This window comes from Bicyclus anynana, chromosome 18 (assembly GCF_947172395.1).
Source record: "Bicyclus anynana chromosome 18, ilBicAnyn1.1, whole genome shotgun sequence".
Taxonomy (NCBI): Eukaryota; Metazoa; Arthropoda; class Insecta; order Lepidoptera; family Nymphalidae; genus Bicyclus; species Bicyclus anynana.
This window is the reverse complement of record NC_069100.1, coordinates 6,742,409-6,752,408: the sequence shown is the minus strand read 5'-3', so window position 1 is coordinate 6,752,408 and position 10,000 is coordinate 6,742,409. Positions and strand designations below refer to the sequence as shown.

General features: G+C 54.3%; 2 non-coding genes and 1 pseudogene across 2 annotated transcripts; all 3 read left to right on the top strand.

The window, feature by feature from the left end:
* Positions 1-1,737: 1,737 nt before the first annotated feature.
* LOC128199035 (small subunit ribosomal RNA) lies at positions 1,738-3,640 on the top strand. Its single transcript, XR_008251739.1, has one exon. It is a non-coding gene; the product is annotated as a small subunit ribosomal RNA (ribosomal RNA).
* Positions 3,641-3,805: 165 nt separating this feature from the next.
* LOC128199122 (5.8S ribosomal RNA) lies at positions 3,806-3,962 on the top strand. Its single transcript, XR_008251799.1, has one exon. It is a non-coding gene; the product is annotated as a 5.8S ribosomal RNA (ribosomal RNA).
* Positions 3,963-4,366: 404 nt separating this feature from the next.
* The window catches only part of LOC128199085 (large subunit ribosomal RNA), a 9,460-nt pseudogene continuing 3,826 nt past the window's right edge, over positions 4,367-10,000 (top strand).

Below are 10,000 nucleotides of genomic sequence, written 5' to 3'. Positions count from 1 at the left end.
ATTATTTTCGTAACCAGTTGCATAAAATTAGATTTCATGCTTTCACATATCGTACAGTGTAAATAAATAAATTATTTAAACAGTAGTCGGGACCTGTAAAAAAATGTAGACGAACATCATTCTATTCAATATAATAATAGGTCCCGACTGTTTTCTAATTTTCTAATTTTCTAATTGCTTTCTACACACGTGGACTGAGCTTGTTATTTTCTTTTCAGTTTTTGTATAATTTATGCAGTCGGGTTTTTTTATTTGTTTAATTTATTTATTTATTTCACACCTTTTCAGTTACGATAGATATATTTGTTGGTTGCACGTTACAATAACATGTTGCAATAGTAAAAAAAAAAAAAAAAAGTTTTTTTTCACTTCGACTCTATATAGCGTCTCACAGGTAGTGTTGTTGGTTTTTTTTTTTTATTTTTTCATTTCACCTAACTAAGAACACTTGGGTTAACCTTAACCTCCTCCTTTTTTTTTTGAAGTCGGTTAAAAATGTAAATACCCTAAACAACAACAACAACAACAACAACAACAACAACAACAACAACAACAACAACAACAACTAGTCGAGTAGAAAGTGTAGAAAAAGTTGTTCACGAAACACCTCCCCATCCGCCAAAACCCCCCCAAACCGCGGCGGCGGCGACCGCCCCCCACCCCCCCCCCCCCCCCCCCCCCCCCCCTCCGAGTCATTTTCGTAGTCGAAAATGTTTTTCCGGCCCGTTTTCGGGACACACAATAAACGAACGGCTCGATTTTTTGATTCGTTCAAAATAACACATACACATGTACACAGATTGCGCCGTCAGCGCGTTTACTACTATGACAGGGTCGTGGCGCGTCGACGTTTGAGGTGATTGTGTGAGAGTCTGGTGGCGCTCGCTTTTCTTCTCGGGTGTCGACGTGACACGGCGCGTGTTGTGCGTGTGCGCGCGTTATCGTGTTTTTGCGATACGTTTGAATTGAATATATACGTGTACGTACGTACATGTTAATATATTAATTTATATGTGTGTGTACGTATGTATATATACGAATGTACAACGTGGTGCGTGCGCGCGCGTACGTTCAAAAAAAAAAAAAACAACGGCGTTGCAACCGACGGAATCGCGTTTGACGCTTTTCCACACCCCGTGTAGTATGTATAATCGTCGTACGGCGAGAAATTCACAAACCACGGTGTCGGTAGCTTGATTTACTGTGTGCGGGGCGGCATCGTGTGTCGCCCTGGAACAATGTGTACTCCCAACTTGATTGAGCAATCAGAGAGTCTGGATGACGGTCTCTCACACTCCGGGCGACGACCCACGTGTGGTTTTCCGCAGAGTCACTGTTAAAACACTTACGGCTTCACTCTAGCAGTGGAGCGCCGTGTGTGGTATGTACGTCTCGTTCATAGAACGTTCAAGTTTCTTTGGGACCCGACGACAGCACTGCGAGAGTGTCTAATGGCATACTTTTCTGTGCGGTCGGAGGACGTGTCCTGTGAGATTGCGTCGTGTACGCTCTTCTTGCACAATGTCGGGCACCGCGCCGCGCTCCGTTCGCCGGAGCCGTGGCGCGATCACGTGCTTCAGAGGCCCTCTGCCACGCACGCACACCACCACCCACTCCCCCGCCTGTCGCGTGCGACGTGTGTCCGTCGAGCTTCCGGGTTGGGGACGAAGTGTGGGTGTGTGTTTGTGGGTCGTGTGGCGGGGGGAAGAGAGCTTAGATAATAATATCAATATCTGCTCCCTGGTTGATCCTGCCAGTAGTTATATGCTTGTCTCAAAGATTAAGCCATGCATGTCTCAGTGCAAGCCGTATTAAGGCGATACCGCGAATGGCTCAATATATCAGTTTTGGTTCCTTAGATCTTACTCGGTTACTTGGATAACTGTGGTAATTCTAGAGCTAATACATGCAATCAGAACTCTGACCAGTGATGGGACGAGTGCTTTTATTAGATCAAAACCAATCGACGGAGGGCCTCGCGTCCGAAGTCGTTAATTTTGATGAATCTGGATAACTTTTGCCGATCGCACGGTCCAGTACCGGCGACGCATCTTTCAAATGTCTGCCTTATCAACTTTCGATGGTAGTTTCTGCGACTACCATGGTTGTCACGGGTAACGGGGAATCAGGGTTCGATTCCGGAGAGGGAGCCTGAGAAACGGCTACCACATCCAAGGAAGGCAGCAGGCGCGCAAATTACCCACTCCCGGCACGGGGAGGTAGTGACGAAAAATAACGATACGGGACTCTTACGAGGCCTCGTAATCGGAATGAGTACACTTTAAATATTTTAACGAGGAACAATTGGAGGGCAAGTCTGGTGCCAGCAGCCGCGGTAATTCCAGCTCCAATAGCGTATACTAAAATTGTTGCGGTTAAAAAGCTCGTAGTTGCATTTGTGCGCCGCGCTGTCGGTGCACCGCATCCGCGGTGATACTGACACGTCTGCGGAGCATATCGTCGGTGAGCCGTCGTTAACGCGACGGTTCAATATCAAAATCCTATCGCGGTGCTCTTCGTTGAGTGTCGAGATGGGCCGACAATTTTACTTTGAACAAATTAGAGTGCTCAAAGCGGGCTCAAAATGCCGCTTGAATATTTCGTGCATGGAATAATAGAATATGATCTCGGTTCTATTTTGTTGGTTTTCAGAACTCCGAGGTAATGATTAATAGGGATAACTGGGGGCATTCGTATTGCGACGTTAGAGGTGAAATTCTTGGATCGTCGCAAGACGAACATCAGCGAAAGCATTTGCCAAAGGTGTTTTCATCAATCAAGAACGAAAGTTAGAGGTTCGAAGGCGATTAGATACCGCCCTAGTTCTAACCGTAAATATGTCATCTAGCGATCCGCCGACGTTACTACAATGGCTCGGCGGGCAGCTTCCGGGAAACCAAAGATTTTGGACTCCGGGGGGAGTATGGTTGCAAAGCTGAAACTTAAAGGAATTGACGGAAGGGCACCACCAGGAGTGGAGCCTGCGGCTTAATTTGACTCAACACGGGAAATCTCACCAGGCCCGGACACCGGAAGGATTGACAGATTAACAGCTCTTTCTTGATTCGGTGGGTGGTGGTGCATGGCCGTTCTTAGTTGGTGGAGCGATTTGTCTGGTTAATTCCGGTAACGAACGAGACTCTAGCCTGCTAAATAGGCGTCGTCATTTAGGTGTGCGCGACTCCGGTCGCGCAACTCACTGGCGGCGTATTAAAGTTCTTCTTAGAGGGACCGGCGTCTTCGAGGCGCACGAGATTGAGCAATAACAGGTCTGTGATGCCCTTAGATGTCCTGGGCCGCACGCGCGCTACACTGAAGGAATCAGCATGTTCTCCCTGGCCTAGAGGCCCGGGCAACCCGTTGAAACTCCTTCGTGCTGGGGATTGGGGTTTGCAATTATCCCCCATAAACGAGGAATTCCTAGTAATCGCGGGTCATAAGCCCGCGATGATTAAGTCCCTGCCCTTTGTACACACCGCCCGTCGCTACTACCGATTGAATGATTTAGTGAGGTCTTCGGACCGACACGCGGTGGCTTCACGGCCGTCGGCGTTGCTGGGAAGTTGACCAAACTTGATCATTTAGAGGAAGTAAAAGTCGTAACAAGGTTTCCGTAGGGGAACCTGCGGAAGGATCATTAACGTACCGCGTACGCACATGTTTGCGTTTGCGCGTGCTCGTGTTGTCAGAGACGCACCGATCTAACCTCACTCACTCACTCACTCACTCACTCACTCGCTCACTCGTACCACCCAACAAAACGACAACGCATGTGCACAACAAAAAACGAGAAAACGAAAACCATTACCCTGGACGGTGGATCACTTGGCTCGCGGGTCGATGAAGAACGCAGTTAACTGCGCGTCGTAGTGTGAACTGCAGGACACATTTGAACATCGACATTTCGAACGTACATTTCGGTCCGTGGAGAAACATCCAGGACCACTCCTGTCTGAGGGCCGGCTGCATAAATACACACACCACACTGTCCACACAGTGCGACACGTGGCGCGTCCGGTGCAGTGCGTGCGTGCGCCGTTCGACGAGAGTGTCTCTCGATCGGCGGCGGCGCACGCGCTCCGCAGGTCCGCTCAAAAATATCACACGTGTGTGCGTGTGCGTGCGTCCGTGCGCGCTCGTCCCACCGACCCTTCCGTTTACGGTGAATCTGTGGCGACGTACGCGCGCACGTGTACGTGCGTGCCGCTGACGCGCACGCGTAGGCGGACTCGACGTCCGGACTCGCGCGGCGGCGCCGTGCGCTCTCGCGGCGCGCCCCTCTCGCCTCGCGGCGGGGGAGCGCGCTCGCGTGCGCGAACGGCGCCGTCGAGCCGACGGATATCGCGTCTGCCTCCACTTTTATCGTTGGCCTCAGATCAGGGAGGATCACCCGCCGAATTTAAGCATATTAGTAAGCGGAGGAAAAGAAACTAACCAGGATTTCGTCAGTAGCGGCGAGCGAACGCGAATCAGCCCAGCACTGAATCGCGCGGCTTTAACGGTCGCGGGAGATGTGGTGTTCGGGAGGTTCCGCTATCTCGCCGTCGCCGCTCCCGTCAAAGTTCGTCTTGAACGGGGCCGCTTTCCCGTAGAGGGTGCCAGGCCCGTAGCGACGGAGCGAGGCGGCGAGAGGGACGCTCCTCAGAGTCGGGTTGCTTGAGAGTGCAGCCCTAAGTGGGTGGTAAACTCCATCTAAGGCTAAATATTACCGCGAGACCGATAGCGAACAAGTACCGTGAGGGAAAGTTGAAAAGAACTTTGAAGAGAGAGTTCAAGAGTACGTGAAACCGTTCAGGGGTAAACCTGCGAAACTCGAATGAACGAACGGAGAGATTCATCGACATCCGACGGCGCGCGGGCGCGCGCCTCGATGTCGCGCGCGTGCCCCCTCGCGGGTGCCGCGGCGCGGCACGGGTCGCGTCCGTCCAGTACCGTCGGCGTCGTGCACTTCTCTCTCAGTAATGCATCGCGACCCGTTCGACGTCGGCTTGAGCGCCGTCCGATTCGCCCAGCGGCGGGCTCGCGCCCTCCGCTGGACCGCGACGGTGGCCGGCCGGCTGTCGGACGGTATAGAAGTGAACCGCGCACGCGCCTCGCGCGCGTCCGGCCCGACGCAAGCTCGCGCCGTACACACTGAAGGTCGCGGTCCTGCCTGAGCGCGGACCGCGACGCGGCGCCGCTGCTGTCGCAGCCGTGACGTCTCGGACCGTGCGCGTCTCAGTCTGCGATGAGTCATTTTCGGGCACTCGCAGGACCCGTCTTGAAACACGGACCAAGGAGTCTAGCATGTGTGCGAGTCATTGAGTTGTCTTTGTCACAAAACTGAAAGGCGCAACGAAAGTGAACGTAGGGAGGATGGAGCGCCGGTCCCGGTCGGCCTCCCGCACTCCCGAGGCGTCTCGTTTCCAATCCGTGAATGCAGGCGCGCTCCGAGCACAGATGCTGGGACCCGAAAGATGGTGAACTATGCCTGGTCAGGTCGAAGTCAGGGGAAACCCTGATGGAGGACCGTAGCGATTCTGACGTGCAAATCGATCGTCGGAACTGGGTATAGGGGCGAAAGACTAATCGAACCATCTAGTAGCTGGTTCCGTCCGAAGTTTCCCTCAGGATAGCTGGCGTCGACAGCGACAGTCCCATCCGGTAAAGCGAATGATTAGAGGCATTGGGGCCGAAACGACCTCAACCTATTCTCAAACTTTAAATGGGTGAGAGCTCCGGCTTACTCGAACGATGAAGCCGGAGATCTGATGACGGTGCCAAGTGGGCCAATTTTGGTAAGCAGAACTGGCGCTGTGGGATGAACCAAACGTAGTGTTAAGGCGCCTAAAAAACGCTCATGGGACACCATGAAAGGCGTTGGTCGCTCATGACAGCAGGACGGTGGCCATGGAAGTCGGAATCCGCTAAGGAGTGTGCAACGACTCACCTGCCGAAGCAACCAGCCCTGAAAATGGATGGCGCTGAAGCGTTTTGCCTATACAATACCGTTACGGGCAAGTGGGACGCGCGCTCCTCGGACGCGCGTCATTATGCCGTAACGAGTAGGACGTGCGCGGCGGAGAGCGCAGAAGGGTCTGGGCGTGAGCCCGCTTGGAGCCTCCGTCGGTGCAGATCTTGGTGGTAGTAGCAAATACTCCAGCGAGGCCCTGGAGGACTGACGTGGAGAAGGGTTTCGCGTGAACAGTAGTTGCTCGCGAGTCAGTCGATCCTAAGCTCAAGGAGAGATCTTATGTCGATGCGGCGTGTTTTCTTTTGTGACAAACAACGCCCGTTGAGCGAAAGGGAATCCGGTTCCTATTCCGGAACCCGGCAGCGGAACCGTTTCAACAATCGTTCCCTCGTTTCAAAGCGAGCGTTCGACGGGGTAACCCAAAGTGGCCTGAAGACGCCGCCGAGGGGTCCGGGAAGAGTTTTCTTTTCTGCCTGAGCGTTCGAGTTCCATGGAATCCTATAGAAGGGAGATATGGTTCGGAACGCGAAGAGCACCGCATTTGCGGCGGTGTCCGGATACTCTCTGCGGACCTTGAAAATTCAGGTGAGGGATGTACGTGGAGATGTCGCGCCGGTTCGTACCCATATCCGCAGCAGGTCTCCAAGGTGAAGAGCCTCTAGTCGATAGAATAATGTAGGTAAGGGAAGTCGGCAAATTGGATCCGTAACTTCGGAATAAGGATTGGCTCTGAGGACCGGGGCGTGTCGGGTTTGGACGGGAAGCGGATGCGGCCGGTGCCGGGCCTGGTCGATGCTCGTGCGTCTCTCGGGGCGCTCGGGCGGAATCCGGACCCGCGTTCCGGCCTTCCGCGGATCTTCCTAGCCGTAAGGCCGCGTCGGTTTCGTCTCGTGCGCGACCGGCGCGGTTCTGTACGACCGCCGTTCAACGGTCAGCTCAGAACTGGCACGGACAAGGGGAATCCGACTGTCTAATTAAAACAAAGCATTGCGATGGCCCTCGCGGGTGTTGACGCAATGTGATTTCTGCCCAGTGCTCTGAATGTCAACGTGAAGAGATTCAAGCAAGCGCGGGTAAACGGCGGGAGTAACTATGACTCTCTTAAGGTAGCCAAATGCCTCGTCATCTAATTAGTGACGCGCATGAATGGATTAACGAGATGCCCGCTGTCCCTCGCGGCGAACGGACGTGTTTGCGCGAGCTCCGCGAATTTTTGATCTCTTAAAATTCATTTCCTCGGATATTTTAATATTACGTGAAAGTGAAAGTGCTTAGTGTGCCTGTGATTACGCCGCCTACCCCCTGGTTGGACGTTCATCCCTCGGGAGCGCAGGGATTACGAGACAGGACTCCATTAGTTAAGTTAGGTTAGTTTAGAATAATTACACACACGTTCTTAGACTGTGGAAAGACGTTTACTCTTTTATTTACTTGTGTTTATTTGTGCTGTTTTAATTAGGTTTCTTTTAGGGCATTCCCGTGTACTAGAGTAGGTTAGATTTAGGTTAGAATAGGCCACCACGTGTTTCGCACATGCGAGCACGTGGTTTTGTAGGTTAGGAAGTACACGAGGCAAGTGACATTGACGCGTTGACAGTTGACGGCTGCCACTCGACAGCTGTCAAGCTGCGGCGCTTGGCAAGTGACGTTGTCACATTGACTTTGATAGCTGACACCTGCCACTCGACAGCTGTCAGTTGTCACTCGGTGGGGCACAGACTGCTGTAGGTCGGACCGACTTGAGTCGGTCGGGTCCTAGAGTGGATAGGACCGTTACGCGTACTGCACACAGTCTTCACGTGTTCGGTTACGTGTACCTGGACTTCTGATTTTTGCAAGATCAATACACGAACTCTGCCCCGCACTTAGAGTTCTCCATCATGGACCCTGAAGAGGCGGCTCAGGCCGCCTCTCCCTTTGCGCCACGGACATCGCTGGCCCGGACCCCTCCTTCGGGTTTTGCATCGGCGCGAAGCGAAGACGATAGTGGGTCAGACTTCTTCACCCCGGCTGCTCACCAGAAGAAGAAGAGCCCGCGTGCCCACCATGCCCCATTACCAGCGCGGAAGACTGGCGTCAAGCGCCCCTTGACTTCTCCGGAAGAGCGAGGGCGGGCACTGGACGCTGTTCGTTTGTGTCGCCCGGCTCGTACCGTGACGCCACCACTTCCTGCTGCAGCGCCTGCGTCGCCGCGGACCCATGCGCCACCCCTTGCGGGCCTGCATGTGGGTCACCCCAGGGAACGACCGGACCCAGAAACTACGGAGCCTGAGACGGACGATGATGACGCCCCTTCTAAATCGCTGGCTTCGGCCAGCAAGGCGGAGCTGCTTGACCGGGTGCACAGTCAGCTGGAGCAGGTGATGGCCGCTGTTACGGGCCATACCTCAAGGTTAAACAAGGAGGCAACAAACACGATTGCTAGCAGCGCCCAGGAAATCCTCGCGGTGGTCGCTGCGCTCACCCTGCGCTTGAGCGAAATGGAGACACAGCTGCTGCAGGCCAAACTGAGAGAGGCACAATTAAAGGAGGCTCAACATAAGGTTAAACCAGGGGCTCCCGCTGCAGACGCTCCCCTGACAGCACCAGTCTCCTATTCCTCGGCCCTACGATTGGGCAGGAAGACTGAACCGGTCCCCATCCGACAGGGTGGACCTGTCCTGGCATTTTACCCGGCTGGAGACCAGACTGGAAAGATCAAGACCGCGGAAGAAACCAAGGCTGAGCTTAAGAGGTCTATTAAGCCAGCGGAAATAAACGTCCAGGTGGCAAGGGTCCGCAAGGTGGGAAACGCAGGGGTGGTCGTCCAGACCACCTCACCTTTGGCGGCCGAAAGGCTGCGGAACGCAGTCCCACCCACGCTGCGTGTCACGGAACCTACAAGGAGGTCGCCTAGAGTCTGCCTGAGAGACCTCGACGGGGATCCAGCAGAAAACGACGTCCTCGCGGCCCTATACGATCAGAATCTGCGGGCCTCTTCAGAATGGTCGCTCGAGAGGGTCGCTAAGGAGGGGAAAGTGTATAAGCGCCGAGGGCGCAGAGCTGGATCCACCACCGTCGTCATAGAGTGCTCGCCCGCCTTGCGTGATGTACTGGTCAACAAAGGCCACCTGTATATCGGGTGGCAGTCGGTGGAAGCCCTGGACCACGTCCAGGTGACATGCTGCAACAAGTGTCAGCAATACGGCCACCCGGAAAAATACTGCCGGGCCACAGCGGCGACCTGCGGCAAGTGCGGTGCCACTGGGCACCAGAAAGCAGAATGCCAGGCGCCTACAGCCCAGTGCGCGACTTGCCACAAGTTTGGCCGCACGGACGCCGCCACTCACACTACGGCGTCAAGAGCATGTCCAGCGCGCCGCTACGCCGAGGAAAGGGCCGTCGCAAGCACAAATTATGGCTGAGCTCAGGATCGGGCAACTCAACTTAAACGGCTCAAGACTTGCCACTCAGGAATTGCCGGCCATTGCCAGAGAGCAGCGCCTGGATGTTGTTCTTGTACAAGAACAATACTCCCAGGCGCAGCCAGAGCTGGCCTTAATACAAAGCGGGAGCTCGGCCATGGCGGCCATATACGTGTCATCGCGGCGGTTTAGTGTGGCGGCCTTGCCGCACTTGTCCAACGAGCACTGCGCAGTCGCCGCTGTGCGGGTGGGTAACTGGGAGTGTGCGGTTGTCTCCGCATACTTCCAGTACTCACACCCCATAGACGGACACCTTTGCCACCTGGAGAGAGTCATGGATAGCCTGCAAGCAGCAGAAGAAGGTCGACGGATCTTTGTCGGGGCAGACGTCAATGCCCACTCGCCGCTATGGCATAGCCCACGACGGCATCTAGTGGGGAGGGGCGCCGAAGCGGAGCATCGCCGCAAATCAATGGAGGAAATGATTGGGTCCCGTGACATCATCGTGAACAACAAGGAAGGCCAACCCTTCACATACAGCGGTCCAAACGGTGAGTCTAACATTGACGTTACCCTCTCCACTAGAAGCGCTCACATAAATGACTGGCGGGTGCATGTGGGCGTGTCGTCGAGCGACCACCGC